This window comes from Centruroides vittatus, unplaced genomic scaffold, assembly GCF_030686945.1.
Source record: "Centruroides vittatus isolate TY-2023 unplaced genomic scaffold, ASM3068694v2 contig_18, whole genome shotgun sequence".
NCBI lineage: Eukaryota > Metazoa > Arthropoda > Arachnida > Scorpiones > Buthidae > Centruroides > Centruroides vittatus.
In genome coordinates this window covers 4,478,074-4,501,693 of record NW_027121101.1, presented here as the reverse complement: position 1 = coordinate 4,501,693, position 23,620 = coordinate 4,478,074, and the positions used below count along the sequence as shown (strand labels likewise).

The 23,620-nt window shown below is 30.9% G+C and overlaps 1 protein-coding gene and 1 long non-coding RNA gene across 3 annotated transcripts in view; both read left to right on the top strand.

The window, feature by feature from the left end:
* The window catches only part of LOC136969609 (uncharacterized), a 58,516-nt gene that overhangs the window by 5,060 nt on the left and 29,836 nt on the right, over positions 1 to 23,620 (top strand). The gene's annotated exons all lie outside the window — the stretch shown is intronic.
* On the top strand, positions 7,689 to 14,205 carry LOC136969715 (uncharacterized). The gene is made up of 2 exons (XR_010879857.1): positions 7,689 to 7,791; positions 14,098 to 14,205. It is a non-coding gene; the product is annotated as an uncharacterized lncRNA (long non-coding RNA).

Below are 23,620 nucleotides of genomic sequence, written 5' to 3'. Positions count from 1 at the left end.
TCCTTGTCCAAATAATAGGATCCACTTCTCAAGCATTTCTGAAAATTGAGTGTTTACCTTATAAGTCTTTGAAAGTTTCACTTTTTGTAATGGTGATAGCTGAGCGGTTAAGACACTCAGCACTGGAGCTACACAATGTAGGTTCAAATCTTTGCAATTTTTTTTTATGTATAACAAAATTGTTTTATTATTTTACTGTATCCTTAGTACAATTGTTACTATTATTATTATTTTTCATGTTTAAAGCTTATAAAACAAGAGATTAAAAAGAAGTGATGTAATTTTCTGTTTAGTGAAAACAAAGTCTCTGTAGATTTAACTCTTTTATGTCATTAAATAAAATTTTTATTTCATATTAATTTTCAGATATAGTGATATTGTTATATTTGAAGTGTTACAAACATGGGTGCACAAGGATTTTATCCATAACATTAACAATTAAAGAAAAAATGCTGCCAGTATGCTATCCTTTTTTATAATATATCAGACTTTGTCTTTTTTGTCTGTGCATAGTAATGTCTGAAAATAAACATGAAGAAATAAAAATTTTATTTAACTACTTACAAGAGTTAAATCTATAGAGACTTCATTTTCACTAAACAGGAAATGACATCACTTTATTTTTAATCTCTTGTTTTATAAGCTTTAAACATGAAAAGTAATAATAGTAACAATTATACTAAGGATTCAGTAAAATAATAAAACAATTTTGTTATACATATAAAAAAAAAAACTAAAATTGCAAAGGTTTGAACCTACATTGTGTAGCTCTAGTGCCTAGTGTTTTAACCACTCGGCTATCACCATTACAAGAAATGAAACTTCCAAAGACTTATAAGCTAAACACTTAATTTTCAGAGGTTTGTTTTTGGAAATGCTTGAGAAGTGGGTCCTATTATTTGGACAAGGATCTGTTTGTGTTTAGGGCTACATGCTCACCAAATTTTGTTCAAATCAGAGACTCGAACGTCTCACCCTCTCCTTATAAACCAGGTTGTTCGTGGCATTTTTATTTTTTAAGACTTTCAATCCGACCACAAATTGAGAGCTTTTTGTCTGTCATCAATATAAAGGAGCATATCATAAATATAAAATTTTTTTAATTACAGAAATAAATGTAAAATTATCTACTCTGTTGCAAAAAAACATATATGAATCCATAAAAAATTGAGCTAGAGCCATGAAACTCTGCATACAAATGTCACTTCAAGAGTTATACAAATGATCAAACTTTCAATACCAACGATATATAGGTTCATTTATTGTGCAGTATTTAAAAGGACTGGTGTTTTCAAAGGCAATTTGAACTGGATTTTTCTGGCTTTGATACTGCAAGTTGTGTACAAAGATGCGTTTGAAATATGTATGACAGCACTAAAAGCAATTGTCTGATTTAGAGAGAGGTTGCATCATAGGCCTAAGAGCTGGTTTGTCTAACAGATGTATTAGCTGACTAGGGATTGCAATCCAGCAGTGTTTTGAATCCAGCTGGATTTTTGCTGGATTGAAATCATTCCAGCTGGATCCAGCGTGGATGTATTTTTGGTGCAATAAAGTGTTATCTGTCTATCTATCTATCCTTCAATTTATGTTTTTTTTAATGAAATAAAACATTTTTTAAAAATACTTAAAAAGCTTTTATTATTTAGACTGGTCACCATAAATCAGTAAAACTTCTTACACATTTAGGTAGTAAACTTAACTTTGGTTCAGTTTAACATTTGAGATAGAGATAATTAACTTAAAATGTTTAGTTAGATTATAATTATAATGTAATCTTTAAGTTAAATAATAGCAAAGGTAATTCTACTGATTAATTTATATTAATATATTATAATAATGTAAGGACAGATAATCAGTGGCTTAGTGGCTATCAGTCTTACCAGTTTTCATATATAGGCTCTACATATTAGTCTGTAGTTATTTATAGGTATATAAAACTATGTACTGAAAGTAGAATAAGTTAAATAAACTACACCTTTATCAATCCAGCAAAATTTAATAAAATAATAACGTTTTCAATCATTTTTAACGATCTTCCTCGGTTACAAAAAAAAAATAGAACATTAAATATAGAACATAAAATGTGTTCGGAATAAATATGAAAATTAACAGAAAATGCCCAAACGGACAAAATATAGATAAATAAACAAAATAAATAGTGGAAAAAATATATACAGGGTGTTTTTTTTAAACTGACGGTACTCAGAAACATCTGTAGAGCAATCTAGCAGCCGGACTGTCGCCAAATTTGGGAGAGTGACTAAGGATGACATGGAAAAGAGATTCCGCGAAGAAAAAAAGTAGTACCTAAATTCGCCGGCAGAGGAGGATTTGGCGCTGTTGTAGCGAAAAAGCTACCAGCACTTCACTGAAGAAAGGGTCATCAGTCGCTTTTTTCCACTTGCATGGGCCGCCTCGCTCCCCGGATCTAACCCCATGTTACTTTTTCCTGTGGGGTTACTTAAAGTCCAAGGTCTATCTTGGTAGTGTCCCAAACTTGATGACTTTGAAGGACAACATTTCTCGAACTGTGATGAACATTCCTGCGGACATGTTACGTTCGGCCATAGAGAACACGGTGTTCAGGATGCAATGAGTTGTCCAGCAGGACAGTGATCACATTGAAGAAGGGAGAAAGTTATTTGCTGATTAATTAAACTTTCGTTATTACACTGAAACCTCTGTCTGATTATTCATTCGTGTATTTGTTAATTGCAGCTGGATTTTATGCAGATTCTTAGCTGTTTTGCTACAACAGCGCCAAATCCACCTCTACCGGAAAATTTGGGTACTACTTTTTTCTTCGTGGAATCTCTTTCCCATGTCGTCCTTAGTCACTTTTCCAAATTTGGCGACAGTCCGGCTGTTAGATTGCTCTACAGATGTCTCTGAGTACCGTCAGTTTAAAAAAAAAACACCTGTATATAAGATCCAATGAAACCAGCATTGTCCGTTAATAACATTAATTAATGTAAAAGGATCTCCACATGGTAAACAATGAGTCTGCATCTCTATGGTTTATACAATCAGTTGTCATGTGCACCTTGCAGATTTCCAATCTCTCAAGATGTTTGACCGTTTGCCTATTCGTCGTCGTTTTTATAATTGCCGCTTGATCCCATCGGACGTTAACATCCTTCTCTCTTGCATATGATGGCAGCGCAGTGTTGTCAAGGTTCTTACTGATTGTATATTTGTGCTCTTGAGCCTTTGTTTTAAACTGCGCATCGTTGCACCCACATAAACAAGCTTGGAATTGAAACGTTGGTTGGGTAAAGGCACCGAATATATACTCGTTGTTGAATTCCGATCCTCTTTCTTTTTATCGTTTCTTAAAAGTTTGAAAACAGTGGGATTACGTCGGTATACAATACGAAAATTATCAGACCTGGCAGTACATCTATGTATCTTGTTTAAAAATGGAATGTAATTAAGCACTATTCTTTATACTTCTGATAATTAGCACTGAGTTCAGCGTTAACGTAGATTCTTCTTTTTATTGCAAGCACTTTCGACGAAAAATTACGATCGTCGTCTTCAGGCGAATGTGGAAAGAACAAATTTGAAAGAGGCACGTGCCGAACGTTCCAAACCGAATAACGGAAGATTTTCGTTGGCGAGTTTTTAAAAAATATAATGTATTCTTTTAGCGTTCGGTAACTTCGCCGGTTCGAAGGAGATTTTAGATCGGCACGAATTGACAGTGCATGCGCTGAAAAGCACACACGCTACGTGTGCGCTTGTCGGCGTGTTTGAGTGTTTATGCGCTTGTAAAGAGTGACCCAAATTTCGGGCAAGTCCAGGGTGGGGACGTTGCATGCCTCTGCTGTTATTGTGAGGATCGCTTCCCAGATGAATATTATTTTTCTATTGTTGGAGCTTTTTAGGAGCGCTGTTTCTGACCAAAGCGGAGTGTAACCTTGTTGTAGAACTTTTCTGGTCAGCTCTGTTGTTTGCCTTCCTTTATTTATATCATCCTGGTGTTCCGCGATACGGCAGGCGATCATTCTTGTTGTTGCCCCTATATATTTCTCTATTTCTCCTGTTGTTGGATTTTTTAGTGGCACCGCGTAGACCCCCGATTTTTCTAATGCGCTGATTTTGTCTCGGTCGTGCATATGCGACCGAGACAAAATCAGCGCATTAGAAAAATCGGGGGTCTACGCGGTGCCACTAAAAAATCCAACAACAGGAGAAATAGAGAAATATATAGGGGCAACAACAAGAATGATCGCCTGCCGTATCGCGGAACACCAGGATGATATAAATAAAGGAAGGCAAACAACAGAGCTGACCAGAAAAGTTCTACAACAGGGTTACACTCCGCTTTGGTCAGAAACAGCGCTCCTAAAAAGCTCCAACAATAGAAAAATAATATTCATCTGGGAAGCGATCCTCACAATAACAGCAGAGGCATGCAACGTCCCCACCCTGGACTTGCCCGAAATTTGGGTCACTCTTTACAAGCGCATAAACACTCAAACACGCCGATAAGCGCACACGTAGCGTGTGTGCTTTTCAGCGCATGCACTGTCAATTCGTGCCGATCTAAAATCTCCTTCGAACCGGCGAAGTTACCGAACGCTAAAAGAATACATTATATTTTTTAAAAACTCGCCAACGAAAATCTTCCGTTATTCGGTTTGGAACGTTCGGCACGTGCCTCTTTCAAATTTGTTCTTTCCACATTCGCCTGAAGACGACGATCGTAATTTTTCGTCGAAAGTGCTTGCAATAAAAAGAAGAATCTACGTTAACGCTGAACTCAGTGCTAAATATCAGAAGTATATGCAACTTTGGCGTGAGTTAACTTTTATTATTTTCTACAAGCACTATTCTTTTTATATTTATTCGAAACACATTTTATGTTTTATAGTTAATGTTGTATTTTTTTGTAACTGAGGAAGATCGTTAAAAGCGATTGAATACGTTATTATTTTATTAAATTTTGTTGGATTGATTAAGGTATAGTTTATTTATAAGTAATTTAATTATTAGTGTTAGTAAAGTAGTAAGTAATTAGTAGCAGTCTAGTAGTTAGCAAAGCGGCAACGCGACGACGTAGACTTTTGCGCAATTATTTAGAAAGTTAATTGAGTATTTGCGGATCCGCAGCGCTGGATCCAGCACCAAGTGCTGGATCCAGCAGGCCGAAGAATGCGCTGGATCCAGCTGGATTGCTGGATGAGGGATCCAGCAATTGCAATCCCTATAGCTGACATCTTAGTCGGAATGATATGGTAATTGCTTGGTGTTGCAACAGTGGATCAGAGAAGACACATAACCATTGCTGAGGTTCAGAATGCTCTGGACAGACAACTGCTCAAGAGGATAGATTATATGTGAAACAAATTGTTTTCTGTTTTGAGGAAAATGGTCATGATGGTCAGGGAACTCTTTACAATTCAACTATGGAAAACTTTGAAGCCATTCTCAGTTGGTTGCAAAATTTTCTGTCAAGAAAGGGCATCTCTCTTTGTTGATGAAAACCATGAGCCAAAAAATTCTCCTGCAAGTTCAAAACCATCTTTGGTCCAGCAAAGATCAGGCAGAGGTGTGGGAAGTATAATTGGCTATGCATCTTCATGATAAGCAGAAGTTAATGGTTTGAATCCCATTCCAGGCCAATCTTTTTTCCAGAATATTCTAAAATTAAATTAACTTTATTTATAATTATTAAATTTAAGAAGAGATGGTGACCTAACCATCTACTGCCAAATTACTTAGGTCTTATGTATCTTTAATGGCTTAATAAAGGAATCTAGCTGTTTGTTTGATATTTAAAGTAATTATCGGGTTGGTTGTACATTCCTGGTTCCATTTCAGTGATAAATAAATTCTTCACTTTTGCCCAAATATACTCAATAGTATCATATATACTCAAGTGATAGTTGATCCCATGTAAAAGTCAACCCTAGTATTTCATGGACAACAGGTCAACATTTGTGGTCAAAATTTGTCAGAATTTTTTTAATTGAGAACAAAAATGAAAATTAAATATAAAAATTCATGTAATTCCAGTTTCATATTTAAAAAAAAAACTGTTATAGAAAATGGATTGCTTTTTTCTGCAACTTTTACTATCACACCTGAAATATGGAAGTTGATTAGAATTTAAATTTAAAGTCTTACTTTGATCCCCTTGGCAATGTAAATCACTACATTGCTTCCTAGCTGGAAGAATACCCTGTGTTATTAAAAATGAATAGGTGCATCTTTACTTGTAAAGAAATCACTTGATTATTTTATTTTCATGTGGATAAAACAATTTTTAAATTTTGCTAAATCAGTAATATTACTGTGCCAAATCAGTAATATTACTGTAATTCATTGTGTTTTTGTTTTTATTCATTTAGAGATCAGTTGGGCTTCTGCTATTGATTCAGTACTTTGGATTCTGATTTGAATTTCAGCTCCTCAATAGTAGTATTTATATAATAGTATTTATATCTCTCCCATAAATTTGACCTTAAAAATAGTCTAAAAAATTTGACTTTTACATGGGAATATACGGTATTAACAATTATACAGTGATAGTCACAAAGCTCTTTAAGATTCACGCGGTATTTAACTATGAGTATTTTTAGTTTTAGGCAAGTTTCTTTTGACCGAGCCAAGCAATTCTATTTTGCTCATATTGAGGAATAAGAAATTTTTATTTGCAGAGAGTATAATGTTATCAAGTGTAATTACATTATACATTGGCGTGAAGTGCACATTACTTTTAGCAGAGAAAGAAAGCTGAATGAAGCAATGATTTGAAATTATCAGTACAACTTCTTGAAATATATTTTGAGTGAATTAATTGTAAACAGTTTGCTTTCTTCTCATCTATTCATAATTTTTTTAATATGCTTGCTGTAGGACAACATTAGTGTTGGTTCTAACTCAGAGCTGTCTTGTAAATATAAACAAACTCACACAAAACTAACCTTGAAAAAACAGCAAAAAATGTAATAACTATAACATCCTCCTTTCAGTAGAATATGTAATGGAATCTCAGATTCTATTATATATTCTACTGAAAGGACATAAAAAAACATCCAAAAATGTTATATAGTTATTACATTTTTTGCTGTTTCTTCAAAGTTAGTTTTGTGTGAGTTTATTTAGTATTGGTTCTTTTCCTTTAGACTTCTGTTTCTCTAAATTTTAATTCTTTAATATATTAAAAGAAATGGGAAAATCCAATTGAAAAAAGGGGACTAGACATTTTTGGTTGGTTTTTGACAAGGAATCACGTGGTATGCTTATTATGCACTCAGTTGTAACCACCCTGTACATCTAATACAGGAACACAGTCATAAACCTAAATATGATGGTTATCTGCTCAAGATAACGTTCTAATTGACACAAGATGCAATATGAAAAACAGCAGAACTCAAAATATTTCATATTTTCCTAAAAATTGCAATGCTACTTTTCTGTGATTGCACATAACTGAAATGTGACACTGTTCTTAGCTCATTATTGAACATTACAGTAGAGCATCATTTATCCAAATCAATTGGGGACTGGGGTTGTTCGGATAACCAATTATGTACAAAAAAAATATATTAACCTATTTGATGTTAAAATTTTTCTTCATTGCATGTCGTTTCATGTTGAATTTTCGTCAATTTTAAGCCCAACGAAAATTTTTATAATAATAATTGATGTTATTGTATTGTTAAAAATTATTTCTGCATTTTGTACAAACAAAATAAATATATTGAAAAATATGAAAACAAAAAAATTATACTTTAGAAGTTAATCTAGTATCAAAAACATTCAATTCAGCATGACACAGTCCAACTGGAAAGCTTTCGGTTAACCGACGTTTCAGTTAACCAGCTTTCGGATAAACGACGCTCTACTGTATTTTGGTCACTCATAATGACACTAGCAGACTTATGCAAAAAGTATTTGAACCCAAGTTATACCACTTATCCTGATTGAAGATTGTTATATTTAGAATACAATTAGCAGATAAAATAAAATTTAAAAATTTCTGACTTGTGTGATATACAGGGTGGGCCAACGAAAATGAAATGGCAGAGTGTTCGTGTTCGTCCAAGCAAATCGCTTGGACAGGTCGATTTTATTCTTGAGGGGACATCCTTTGCAATAAAGTTTTTGCGATTCTGAATACAACAGAGAACAAAAAATTTTAAAAACTCATTTATTTTGTATGAAAACAAAACACCTTGGTATTTCCAGCACACAAGTAAAATTTAATAAAATAAAAACGTTTTCGACTATTTTTAATAGTCCTCTTCAGTTAGACTCTTTAAATTGAAAATGGAACATAAAATAGAATGCTTCTTTAAAAAGAAGAATTAGAACAAAAATAGAATGTCAGCAATAACATCATTTAAATTTAAAATAATAAAATAAAAATAACATGAAATAAAAGTAACATAAAAATAGTACAAATTAAACAGTAAAATAAAACAAAGTATTAATATAATTAATTGTTGTAGTTAAAAGATTTCCATGCACTAGAAAGACTATCAGCATCTCTATTAGGTTGTTCAATAAGTTTTGTCGTTCGTTAAAAAAAACACAATTTTATGGTTTGAAATACATTTTATTATTCAATATAATTTCCCTGAACTTCAATACACTTGTTCCAGTGATCTTCTAATTTATGGATTCCATCCCTGAAGTGAGAATCCGGAAGACTGTCGAAATACGCTTCCACGGCTGCTATTACCTCTTCGTTCGATGAAAATCGTTTCCCACGCATGAATTTTTTAAGATGTGAGAACAGCCAGAAGTCAGAGGAAGCTAAATCTGGCGAATAGGGAGGATGTTGCAACAATTCGTATTTTAATTCGCTGATTTTCGCAATGGTTTTTTTGAGCTGTATGAGAGGGTGCGTTATCTTGATGAAAAATGATTTTTTTCTTCTGTAAACCAGGTCTTTTTTCACAAATTTTTACATCCAACTGGTCCAAAAGATTACAATAATAGTCTGAGTTTATTGTTTTACCAGTTTGGAGATAATCCACGAACAAAATTCCTTTTGCATCCCAAAAAACTGATGCTAACACCTTCTTGGTCGATTTCTGGACCCTAACTTGCTTCGGAGCCGAAGTACCAGGTTCACACCACTCCTTAACCTCTTGTTTTGATTCAGGATCATGATGGTAGACCCAAGTCTCATCCATAGTAATGAAACGACGCACAAAATCCTTTTTATTTTTTCTAAAACGCTCCAAATGTAGCTGAGAAAGTTGCATTCGAATGTGTTTTTGCTCCATAGTTAGCGAATGCAGCACCCATTGTGCACACAGCTTTCTGTAACCCAAAACATCAGCCAAAATATTGCTCACACTGCCTAATGAGATCCCTAGGGCTTCTACTAAATCTCTCTCAGTTAATCGACGATCTTCCAAAACCATATGCTGTATTTTTGCTACGATTTCTGGTGTTGATGCACTTTTTGGACGTCCTTCACGTGGATCGTCTTCAAGACTTGTACGGCCACGTTTAAATTCAGCAACCCATCTTTCTACTGTTCTAATTGAAGGTGAAGAGTCCTTATACACTTTTACCAATCGTTCATGAATTTGTTTTGGTGCTACACCTTTCAAAAATAAGAATTTTATCACTGCACGATATTCAATTTTTTCCATTGTAATAAAATACACTGACAAGTCAACTTTGAACAGCTGCAAATATAGAAATGAGTTGACAGATCTACATGAAACTTCACGTGTGTTTATAAAAAAGTAGTACTATTTTTAGAGTAATAAAATGACAAACCTAATAGCGCCATCTCTTATTGAACGACAAAACTTATTGAACAACCTGGTATGGTTGATGCAACCTTTGGTATTATGGGCCTTGTAAATCTCTAGTTTTTCAATGTATTTAATAAGATGTTTGTTAGTGGCAGTCTTAATTATGGAAGCTTTATCCCAATAAATATTGACATCTTGTTTTTTTGCAAAGGCTGCCAGTACAGTACTGTCCAAGTGTTTAGTAATTGAATATTCATGCTCCTGCAACCTTTGTTTTAAAGACCTCATGGTAGCACCAACATAAACTAACTCTGAATTAAAACGGCAGTCAGTTAATGGGATTGAATATACTCCTGATGTGTTGTTTCGATTTAGTTTCAACTTATCATTCCGTAGAATTCTGTAAATCGTAGGATTACGTCGATAGATCATTTTAACATTGTTCTTGCGAGCTATTTTCTTAAAGATGGAATGTAGGAAAGGAATATAGTGGAGAACTACCTTTCGGTCTTGGTTGGTGGTAGTAGGATGTTTATTTGTTGGATTACAAAATTTATCAATAAGAGCATTAATCTCACGTAAATGATATCCATGTTGTACAGCTATTGTGCGTATGCTCTAACTGAAGAGGACTATTAAAAATAGTCAAAAACGTTTTTATTTTATTAAATTTTACTTGTGTGCTGGAAATACCAAGGTGTTTTGTTTTCATTCTTTATATTCCAGTAAGTGTTTTATTTCATTTAATTTGTATTAACTAAACAAACATTTATTTCGAAAAAAAATGTTTGTTTAGTTAATATTCAGATTCGCAAAAACTTTATTGCATAAGATGTCCCCTCGAGAATAAAATTGACCTGTTCGAGCGATTTGCTTGAACGAACACGAACACTCTGCCGTTTCGTTTTCGTTGGCCCACCCTGTATAAAGCTGTATTTTGAAAATTTAATTTTAATTGTTTATTGAAAAGTAGAAATAAAATGACAAATCTCCTATTTTGTTGAATTTTGGATGAAAATGAGTAGACTCCATTATTTCTCATGTACCAGCAAAAAGTTTTGTTGATAGGAAGTTGGGAATCACTGCTGTTATGAGTTGTTTTATGACTTTTAGCTGATGATATTGCACTTTTTTCTTTTTCCTTTTCAAACCTGCCTGTATCAAAGATATGGAAATTGGTCACCGTATTTTATGGGACAATACTTAATATCTTATAGTTGTTAGCTAGTATAAGAATGGTCATTATGTTGGTAAAACTGACTCAAAAAATTGCACTACTATGCTAATTTAGTGACTACTTTAAGACAGATTTCCATTAAGCTGTTGGCTTTTGTTATAGAACTTGTTTAAATATGGTAAAGAAATTCAACATCTGTTTGGCTTATGGAAAGCTATAAAATCTGCTTTAGTGAAAAAGTCTTCTCAGATAAGTCTCCATATTTATATACTATTATCATACCAAATGATTGTCTTAAATAATCAGGCTATAACTCTGCTAATTGGTATGTGTAGTATATACAGGGTGTTTCACAGCCTCTCCACAAAGTTTTTTTTGAATAACTTTTTTGAAAATTCAAATTTTTTAATGAAATTTTCAGCAAAGATAGAAGATGAAAAAGGAAATTAATGCAAGATATTTTCGAAATGTCTGCCCTCTGTCGAGATGCAGTAGCGCAGTCTCTCTTGGAAATTAGCAATCACATTACTACATGTATGATCTGAGATGCCCTTCATGCTCTTGATGCTTTCTCTCATCTGACTTTGTGATAGAAGCAATTCCTTTTTGCTCAAAGCTCCGCCTACAAAAAATTGAGGCTGAAAACCGTGCAGTTCAAAAGTTATTCCAAAAAAAAAAACTTTGTGGAGAGGCTGTGAAACACCCTGTATATGGCTTTGCAATGTTGGATATACTTATATTCTATTAACAAAGCACACATATCAAGATTTGTGAAACATGCTATAATAAGTGTGGTTTGGAAGTTCACAAATGTGCAAAACATAACACATAAAATAGTAATTAAGAACAAATTGATATATGGGTTATAACAAAAGTACGAAGTAAAGATAAAACAAAAAAGAGATTCTTTGTGAGCATCTTTGATATTCAAAGCAATGTAGTCTGATGAGGCCTTTGTTGAATAAGGATGAAAACATTTATTAAAGAATTTGTGTTGGAATTTATGATCATTTACATTTTTCTGTTTATCCAGTTTCTGTATTTAATATTTTTTTTATGATTTTAGCTATAATTTTTACAAATTGTTGCAAATACAATAAAACAGACCGTAAACTCTGACTAACTCAGAATTTGCATAATTCAGACAAATTTTTTCAAAACAGTAATTTAAAATTCTTGACAACAGAAAAATTATAATTAATAAGTGTTTTCAATATCCAGAAGTCTTTCTAATACCTTACATCAGTGGTTCTTAACCTTCTTATACTTGCGGCCCACCAGATATTTCATAATTTTTTTTGTGGCCTCCATTTTTTTAATAATAATTTATATTTGTTAAATTATCTATAATAAATTGATTTTTTTATTATTGCTTTATTTTTTTATATAATAAATGTAAATCATAACTTTATTATTTCATTATCTATTTAAATAATATTCAAACTTCACAATTAAGCACGAAAACTCATTAATTTTTAACAAAAAATAAAATAAGAAACATGTTGATAAATCAATCCAAAGTCGATGCTAAAACTAAACTAAAACACCCACAACTTGTCGTAAAGATTTTGCATATCTTTTGCAAAAATATTTAAATTTTCAAAGCCTACTATTTTTCCTAATTATTTTTAAAATTCCAAGCATTAATAGTTTCTTAGAATTGCTTTGGAATAAAAGAAGTAAATACTGCAGTGTAAGTAGCATATTTGCATTTATTTCTTCTGTACTAACAGAGTTGTATATAGGAAGAAATAAAAAATAAATAAAAAAAACTAAATAGGAAAACTTTATCTTTCTTATTTCATTTTTCAATACGCTATTCGATTATACATCAATTTTCTTTTTATTATATTCTGAAGGAAATTTTGCATTATTTGGCGGCCTCCTGGCAAACTTCTTACGGAGCCCCAGGGGGCCATGGCCCCCCTGTTAAGAATCACTGCCTTACATTATATTATTGTAGTCACTAAACTACTAAATATTATACATTGATGTACAATATTTAGTACTGTCATGAAATTTTTTGAGCTCATTTCCTGTAATAATAAATTTCACAATATAATCTCAGCTCAGTAAAACTTCTGTACAGAATTGATCTTACTAAATTTCTATACTGTATATTCATGTTCTCATTTTCCATGTCATTAGAGAAAATGCCTCACTAATTGGGCTTTCATAAATTTGAACAACCTTCACTCCCTATTAGTCCAATTTGTGGGGGTTTACTGTATTTGAAAATTGGCTAAAATATTTGTTTTAGTGAATATTCTATTAATTTTTTGTACTGTATTTCCATGCATATAAGAGCATGCTCATATGTGAAAATCACTTGTTTTTGCAGATTTGAAATGTGTGTCTTGCTTTACTTACAAGAGCATACCTCAGATGTAAGAACATGTTCTTATACTTGCCAGCTTATTTTGGCACTACACTGCTGTATCAATATAAATATAATGATACAGTAACTATTCATCCTCATTTCAGTTATATATGTTTAGCATGTTAACTTATCTTGTAAGGAAATTTGTAAATAACTTAAATCACTCACCTTCTCTGTGAATAGAAATTGTAATCAGTATTATTATATCATAGTAAGCTAATACAGTAGAGCATCATTTATCCAAATCAATTGGGGACTGCGGTTGTTTGGATAACTTATTTTTCGGATAACCGATTATGTACGAAAAAAATATATTAACTTAAGTATCCCATATTGAAATTTTTCTCCATTGTGTGGCACTTCATGTTGAATTTTTGTCGATGTTAAGCCTAACGTAAATTTTTTAAAATAATAATCGTGGCTATTGTATCGTTATAAATTATTTCTTTATTTTGTACAAACAAAATAAATATATTGAAAAATATAAAAACAAAAAATATTATACTTTAGAAGTTAATCTAGTCGCAAATTTTTTAATGGCATCACTGTTCTTTTTAATGTCCGATATTGTGGCAATTCCAACTCCATAGTTCCGAGCTAAGCTTGATCCACTAGTACCACACTTCAACTGATCTATTACTTAAAGTTTAATGGAAACACTAAGAACAACACGTTTATGTTTAGTCGCCATTGCGAATGGTACAACAACTACAGCACGATCTGTTACAAGTATAAAATTCACAGATCCAAATTAATGTCCCCGATGGAAACGGATTTCGATTCATCACGACACACGTCCCAACATACAGTCCTCGGAAAAACACCACACAATAGTGCCAGTGCTGCCAGCTAAAACACACACACCAACAAAAAAAATATTGGAGTAGCCCAAGACATAGCCAAAGATTGCAGTGCCACAGCACTAGTGGATTTAAATTTGCTGACTGGAATGCTTTCGGTTAACTGACATTTTGGTTGATTGGCTTTTGGATAAACTATGCTCTACTGTATTTACATTCTCTGTGTATTAAAATTGTAATCAGTTTTTAATATTATTGTAATCTTGCAGTGATCAAGGTTATTATCTACCTACCTATAAGTGATGTGTTTTGCATACTACTATAACCAGACCATTTCTTGTAATTGATAATATTGTATAACTGTTTTGTCAACTATTGTAGTTTTGGTTATTAATAATTTCTGATGCAGTGCTCTGAGGTCCTAAGAACTTTTTTCACCTTTACTTTTCCCCCTTTTCCTTTATACTTCTCCCTTCAGATCCTTTCCTTCAACCTTTTCTTCACCTCTTTTTCTTCCTAGTGGGCTAAGTTTGCAAAAGCAGGCAGCCTCTCTTTATTAGAGTATTAGAGTAACTATTCAGTTGCATCTCTGTAGTAATCATTATTAAAAATAAAAAGCCAAAGTAAACAAATTCTTCCAATACATGAAAATTTCTTTTAAAAATAGGAGTATACTATAGATTGATACTCATGCCAAATATTGTATAGTAGGACAGGGATTCACTGAGTTTGGCATTATAAGTGCTTTTTATCGCAAGTACTTCGATGAATTTATAATCGTCGTTGTTAGGCAAATAAATATTTTAAAGAACGAACAAAAATATTCTGAGAGGAACAGAACACACATACTTTGGTAAATTGAAGCGCATAAAGCACTTGTAATGCCGAACTCAGTGAACTCTGTCCTGCTATACAATATTTGGCATGAGTATCAATTTATAGTATACTAAGAGATGGAAACTGCAAAAAACCTCTTCTATTCCTTGCTGAGGAAACTCTATGCACTTCAATTTACCAAAGTATATGTATTCTGCTCCTCTCAGGATATTTTTGTTCGTTCTTTAAAATATTTATTTTCCTGACGACAACGATTATAAATTCGTCGAAAGTACATACTTGCAATAAAAAGTACTTATAATGCTGAAATATGATATGTTTAGAAGAGTTTTTCTATTAAGTAAAAGTAATTCTAAAACATTAGTCCAGGGGCAGTCAAACAATGGTGTGCAATGTGTGAATTCTTCCTAAAGAGGCAGTATAAACATGCTCATGGGGGACAGAATTTTTCTCATTTTTAATAAAAATACATATTTATATATTATGATGTAATGTATTCGTTTCAATTTTAATTTTGGTATTTATATATTCCATTATAAATGCCAGTTGTCTGCTTATTTATTTATTTATATTATTTTATAAACATTCCTAAGGCATACTGTGAATGCTACCTAGGTCATAGTATATCGTAGTATACAATATTACACAAAATTTATCATAATAGTTGAATTTTTATTCAAAATCTTTTGGTTTAACATATTTTAAAAATTAATACAAACAATTTCTTTCTTTGTCATTTTATTCCAGCCATTACTGTTATCTGAATTAGAATTTTTATATCTTTTGTGATAGTAAGGTTATTTTCATAACTATGGTGGAACCTCAGTCTATTGTTCCTGAATGTATTGCTTTCCCAAAAACATTCTTCAACTCTTAGGGTCCCCAAACAAATTTTATTTAAGCTATGGAAATTGTAATAATAACTGAGAACTGGATATAATATAATATTAAAAACACTCACAAACCAGAAAATCCAGCAGTTAAATTTTAACTGAAGAAATTCTTAAAAACAAATGTTTTTGACAAACTTAAGTTGTCAACTTTAGGTTAAAATGTGATTTGGAATATACAACAAGGAATTTGAAAAAATTAACATAACATGATAGTATGGGTTGTAACTGACATGTGATGGATGATGTCATTTAGATTTGTAGGATGAGATTGAAAAATCAGGAATATGAAATAAAGATCTCCAGGCATGGGAGAATGTTTCCACCTCCCTGTATAATTAATTGCTTTGTCTTTAAAGAATGCCTTGAAGATTTCCAACCTTTCACATGGAAATTAAATTCACATTAATTATTCTTCAGTTTATCATTTTCCTGCTTTTATTAGTCAGAATTTTTAGTCTCGAAGTACATTAATCCTGGATTGATCATTTTTAAGAAAAAGCAACACCCCACACACAAATATATGCATCAGTTGTAGTAACAGCAGTTGATGTTTTGGAATATGGTATAGCAGATACTAGTTTGAACTGTGTACAACTAGCTATGTGAATTTGCATATATCTTATTTGCCAAGCAATGAGCTGGAGGCAATGAAGCTCTAATGTCAACCTAGTGCCATGTTTTATCAAATCACGTCATGCATTCAAGTTTGAGAATACTTTATGTTTCTTGTTTGTTAATGATTGTTCTCACAATCACCAAGCAAATGTGTAAATATTGAAAGTTTATTGTTCAGATTGAGAAAGAAATTGCTAATAAATGAAGATTAATGATTAAAAAAAAAGTAATGTAAATTGGACTTGACAATGGGAAAAATATATTGATGTATGTTTTTTGATTGAGTAAATGCGTACAGGCAAATATGACTTTTCTATGTACTGTGTGTATATATATCTGCATCTTATCTTTTTTCCATATTTCTCTTTTTCAAGTCTTTTGACTAAAATAATGAATCAGTTTTACTGTTTATTCATAACTTATATATAGTGGGTCACTAAAGTATTTACACAATGAATCAGAAGTCTTTAACAGTTCTCTATTAAGTCCTTAAATATTTTCTATGAAATTCTTTTCTTTCATTCAGTTCTTGTAATCATTTTCATATGGATAGAACTAATTTTGCAGCATTTTTAAAAATTTCTTTACTGATTAATGTATACAGTAAGATATTATTTGCATTTCATTTTAACAGTTTTTATTATATTTTGAAAAGAGAATAATAATAAAACTTTATAACATTGATTTATATGTACTGTACATTATGTGTGTTATAAACTTATATAAGTAACATTTATCAATGTGTACAGTTTTATAATTTTTTCATAAAATTCAGGGTGTGCAAATATTTTATTGACCCATCGCATATTATCATGTATTTTTTTACATCTGTCATTTTCACTTGATTAGTTTTTCTGTAAAACAATTCTAATTTTCTCAATATCAAAATCTTAAGACATTGATAAGATTTGTGCAGTGTTTTTACTAGTGTTTATATTGAAAGGCGTGAACTTGTATTATGAAAAATGTTTACAAAATAAATTATTTTATACTAGGGTTTCTCAAACGGGATCCTGGTTGTTTTTTAACCCAGGAAATCCTTCAAATTTCTTAAAAATTCACTTTTTTCTTATTTTATATTAAGGTTGAGGAAATTTTGCAAATAGAAAGTATAATTAACTCATAAACTGTCAGAATACATTTGCATTTATTAATTTTAAACCTACTTATTAGTTTTTTTTAAATTTTTGCTCGTTATGGCACGTCACAAATGGTCAATAATCAATATGTAGCTTATTTGTGGCAGGACTCTCAAAATTCTTTACCAGTAATATCTGGAATAATTGTGCTTAGGCTGTCTTAATTTTTAACCATGCCCAGTAGCTTCAATAACTGCGTAACGCCAAGCTGTGCAAATTGGGCAAGGATACAAACGAGTACGAAGTCTGCAAGTATGAAGTTTTTCTTCATAATCTGATTGTTAAAGACAAACAAACTGTTGAATTATTGGGCTATGATGTTTCTGTTAAAGCAGTCAAGGTAGACAAATCAAGAATACTAGAGAACAAAAGTACTACAATCTTGAAAACAAACTAGAAATCTTTCAGGATACAGGTGAAAAAAACGCAATTTTTGTCTTCTCTTAAATGCATTAAACATGATTCCAATCATATCAATTGAATCAGAAAAGGCATTCTCGGTAGCAAGACTTTTCATTACTAAAATAAGAATAAGATTGAGTGATTGGAGTATTGACCATCTTTGCTTTTTAAAATCTTATAAAAATTTACAATATTTTGTATTATATTTTATTTTTTTTAAAAAAAAAAAAAACAAAAATTACCTTCTGTGTTAGAAGTTTGATCTAAGTTCATTTTTTTTAATTTTCAACTCAATTCAAAGGTATTTTTGTTGTTGTTATATGCAGTTTCCAGCAAACTTTAATAAATTTTTTCAGTCTGTGAAAATTTCTATGTACTTCAAAGGTAATTTTTAATATATATCTTAGACAGCATTATTAATATGATTTTGGAGGTTGCAGAACATATTAAATTACTTTTAAAAAATAACAAATAATTATATCATTTGATTTCGAGATATTTTGTATATCTTAAAAATAATTACTTTTGTCCCGGGATCTCGGGACAAGCAAAAGACCGGGAAATGAGAAACCCTATTTTATACATATACAAAATTTAATAAAATAAATTCAAAATACATCATATAGAATTATAGCCTTGATATTTAATAATTTTAAAAAAAGTATAAATTTACAATATTTTTTCAAATAAAATTTACAGCATTTGTCTAAATAAATAAATTTTGATTCAGAATGCAACAATTTATGTATTTAAAAACAAATTTTCAAATATCTGAAAAAATAACACAATTCATTTTCTGAATCCTCTTTATTTTTCTATCATACCTGCAATTTTAGTACAGATGTTAATGAACTAGTCTAAAAATGAAAATAATGTGTAAAAGTAATTGTACAATAGAACTTAGTATTTTTCAATTTCTGTTGAGATGATAATATTTTATTGTTTAAATAAAAAAATTCATAACAATTTATTGCTGTTTTGATTCTACTTTTATTATTAACTTACTGGAAATTAATTTTGGACTAAAAATTAGCTTAATTATAGATTATTTTTTAATGAATGGAGTTATAAGTAAAAAGAAATTTTTTTTCCTTTTAAAACCAAATAGATTACAGATGTAACTTGTATTTAGAAAAATGAATATAGTAAGTTCTCACTTTTTTTGTTCAACATCATTTTGTTATAACATTAATGAGAATAAATACAAGTACATTTGTAATTATCTATTATTATTATTGTTGTTAAGTTTTGTTTATAAACAGTAAGATTGATTCTATGAACTGGGAATTAAATGCTTGAGGTTGCAAACATGATTTAATAAAAATAACATTGATTGAATTTTTTTTTTGAAATCTAATTAATTTACATTACTTTCATCTGTTTTTCAAATAATGTGAACCTATATCTACATCAACAATACGTAAGACATCATTTAATGTCAATATAGATTATGGTATTAGTATACAAGGAGCAGTTAAAAAGTTCCCAGAATTTACCTACAGTTACGAAAATGCAATATAAGATAAGGTTATGCATTGCTGTGGCAGGAAGCTCAGCGTGTCTGTTTGCAGTGTGATAATGCTTGTGCAAGTTTAGACTTGCACAGTCGTTACTTTAGCGTCTTTGTTGGGTGTGACTGTTTATCATTCTACGCAATGTCCCAGTTTTAGCAGTGTGCAAAGATCAAGTTCGTGTGCAAATTGGGGAAAACTGCTGCAGAGACGCTATCAGCCCTGCAGCAAGTTTAAAGTGAGAAGGCACTAAAGAAATCCACAGTTTATGACTGGCTTGACCAATTTAAAAACGGACAGGAGTTGTTGGAGGATGACAAATGTAGCAGGAGACCTTCAGCATCTAGAAGTGAAAAAAACATTGAAAAAGTTTGAGAACTGATTAAAAATGATCAAAGAATAGCCATTGCTGAGTTGGAGCAAGAAGTTGGTATCTTCTCCATCGCGACAATGCACAGAGTCACACACTGCTTGTTGTGCAGCAGTTCCTTCGTTGACAATTCCTATCATCACCCAGTCACTACTCTCCAGATCTTGCTCCCAGTAAGTTTTGGCTGTTCCCTACTCTCAAAATGGGTCTCAAACAGACACGTTTCACAATCAGGGAGGACATCGTATCGAATACGACAGCCCAACTCCGGAAGATTCCAAAGGAAGCATTCCATTCCTGCTTTCAACAGTGGTAGGATTGACAAAACAAGTGTATCTGTGTGGAAGGGACCTACTTTGAAAGTGATTAGGACTGCATTGCCATATCTCATGCCACTACAGTGCAGGATCACAACTCCAGGAATGTTTTGACTGCCTCTCGTAGTGTGTCTCCACATAGGGGAAAACTTAATCTTCAGACTATCTACATACTAGAATTTTTAAAAATTTTTATTTCTTACAAAAATTTTATTTATACAAAAAGTTTTTTAGAAAAAATACAAAAAGAAGTGTCAAAAATACATGAAATCAAAGGAAACTGACAAGCTATCTCAGCTAAAATATTGGTGAATGGCAAGTCAGCATGTGTATTTTTTACACCAACACAATAATTTTTTATTTTTGTTTAATTTTTTCATTGTTTTTAAAATAAAAATAGAGGTTGATAAACTTATGGCAATGCTGTCAGCCTTTATTTTTATTTAAAAAAATCTAACAATGAGTTGCATAACTTTCCTGGTTGTTATAAAATTTTATTTAAAAAATAATTTTTATATTATTAATCATAGGTAAAATTATGTGTGGTGGCTATCTGTTATGAAATTTGTTATAAAAAATTTTGTATTAATAACTATTAGAGATGAGTTTCATAAAAAAATTGTAAATGCTAACAAGTAAAATCATTAAGTCTGACCCCACCTGAGGTATGACATGTGACCACCCTCTCTCTCTCTACCCTCAACATTTAACCACCAAAATTTAATAGCATCAGTGCCCTTATACACAAGCTGTGTGCCAAATTTCATTTATTAATCACTTAATGTCATTAATAAGTTCTTGGAAACTGAGACTTTAAGCAAAACAATGTATAATCAATGTATAACAAAATATTTTTATCATAAGCTAATTCAGCTATTCTCAATGTGCTTTCAGTTATGGCTCACTTTGAACTTTTCTCAACTGTCATGGCATCCCCTCATTTTTTATATTACCATATTATGATTTCAAACATACTGATTCAATGTATATTCTCCTGAAGTACATATTTCTCATCAACAGCTATCAAATACAGATTTATTTTCTGATTTTTTTAGTAGTTTACAGGCAAAGTTGAAAAAAAGGATCAAAATTTATATATTTTCATTTATACAAAAAGTTTAAAGATAATGAAGAATAAGAATATTTTTAAAAAATAAAGATAATATTAAACATTGAGTAAATAAAAAAACATAAAAGCAAAATATTAAACATTGAGTAAATAAAAAAACATAAAAGCAAAATATTAAAAATAAACTTGCAACAAAGCATTAGTGATGAATGAGAAGGTTATAAATAAATTAAAAGCTCCAAGGATGAAATAATATAAATTTATTTCTTTAGCAAATTTAGTCAGTCAAAAATTTCTTTTATATAGTGAAGAAAGTAACTTAAACAGCTTAAATGTTAAGAATAAAAATTAAATGATAAGAATTCTTGATTCCAAAGCAGATAAAAGAAAATGACCATGAATACCAAGATTATATAGTAATTAATATTAATCACTGAAAATTGTTTTAAAAAAGGTTTAGGGAGAAAAAAGAAAACTTTAATGAAGATATCAATTTTATTCCTTTAACTTTTTAAACATGAAATCAGCCAAAGGAAAAGTTTTTTAGCTGGTTTTGCTGTATAAATTCCCCTCAGAGCTTGAGGGGTAAAGACAATTTTGCCTCCAGATACATAGAAAGGAGAAATTTTAAAGCTTTTTTATTTTTGAAGTTTAAAGAGTTAAGGCTTATCCACATATTAAAAAAAAATGATTATGAAATCTTGAAATATACTATTGTTTTGGTGAACAGGAAAATGATATTTTGTGAAAGTTCCATGTGTTTGTGGAATTATGTAAATATTTTTTATTTCTAAAACAAAACCATATTTTATAACACTGTAATGTAAATAAAAACAAATAAAATTAGCTTTAAAAATATATATATACCATGAATTAGTATTGCTTTAATATATAGCTTTAATATTAATGATGTATTTTAAAAGTCTGTCAAAAAAGGGATATTTTTTTCATGCTTTAAAAGAAATGTTTTATACCATTGTTAGATAGTCTACAAGAAAAAACCTACATGTACCATGATTGTGGAGTTTTAAAATATAGAAGTGAATAAAGACAACTGTTTTTTTTTTTTTTTTTTTTTTTTTTTTTTTTTTTTTTTTTAATGGATAGTCTTAATTTTCTTAGTTCATTATTTGTTCTTAAAATGGAAAGAAAAAAGAGGAATTTCTGAAATGAAAAATTTTAATTATAATCATGTAGTATGCTTTTCACATGTCAACTGAAGATTTGATAGAAATTCAAATGTTTTATAATTAAATATCTGTATGATGTACTGCTGGTTAAGGGAAAAAGTTTCACTCAAAAACTTTACAGAAAATAAACATAAAGATTCCTTGAATAAGTTTTGTGTTGTTAATCTAGTAACTTACGATTATATTTATCTTCATCTAATACGTTTACATCTTTTCTTTTGTGTTCAGGAATCAATGTGCCTTGTCATCTTGATAATGATTATGACTACTTATTTTGAAAACAAAGTTACATGACATGATATTGGAATTAATTGTACTTAAAGATATATATATACAGTCAAACCTGTTTTTATGCGGGGGATAGGGACCGCATTAAAAAAGACGCATTAAAAAAAATAGCACGAAACTTTACGAATGGCTGTAAAAAATAGTTTTCGCAACACAATTAAAAAATATTTTTTTTATGCGGTCAACAGGGACCGCATAAAAAAAGTCTCACGTAGAAAATAACTCAAAACCGTACGAAATAGAATTTATTGACAACAGATGTCAGCACTTGACTGCATCGTCTGGTCTATCGTCTGTTTTACATATTTTTGTCCAGGTGGTGTTTTGTTGACTTAAAAAGTAAATTATTTCATTTTTCGCATATTCATGCAATAATATTACTATAATAAGTGCATTTATGCTATAATAAGTTTATTTAGCTATAATAAGTCAACGTGAGACATGACGAATTGCACGAGACTAGTCGCCAACTATACCGCACAAATAAAAAATCGCACAAAAAAAACCGCATAAATTAAAAATTCGCATTAAAAAAATCACACAAATAAAAATCGCACATAAAAAGAGCGCATAAAAACAGGTTTGACTGTATATAATATATATATATATAATATATTACTGTTTACTTGAAATATCAAAATTTAAAATATGTTTAGTAAAATCTTTAGCATTTTTATTATGTTGAAAGATAACAAAAGAAAGAGGAGGTAATTCCTGGTTTAAAGCTGAGTAGTACATTTTTGGCTATCTTGTTCTCTGGATAAACTAAGGATTTCTTGGCTTATAACAATAATTATGTTCACTTTTTGGATGGTGTTGTTATTGGTTTTTTTTAAATTTTTGTCAAAATTTGTGCTGACTGAAATTTTCCTTCTTAGAGTTTTTCAAATCTGCTGAGAAG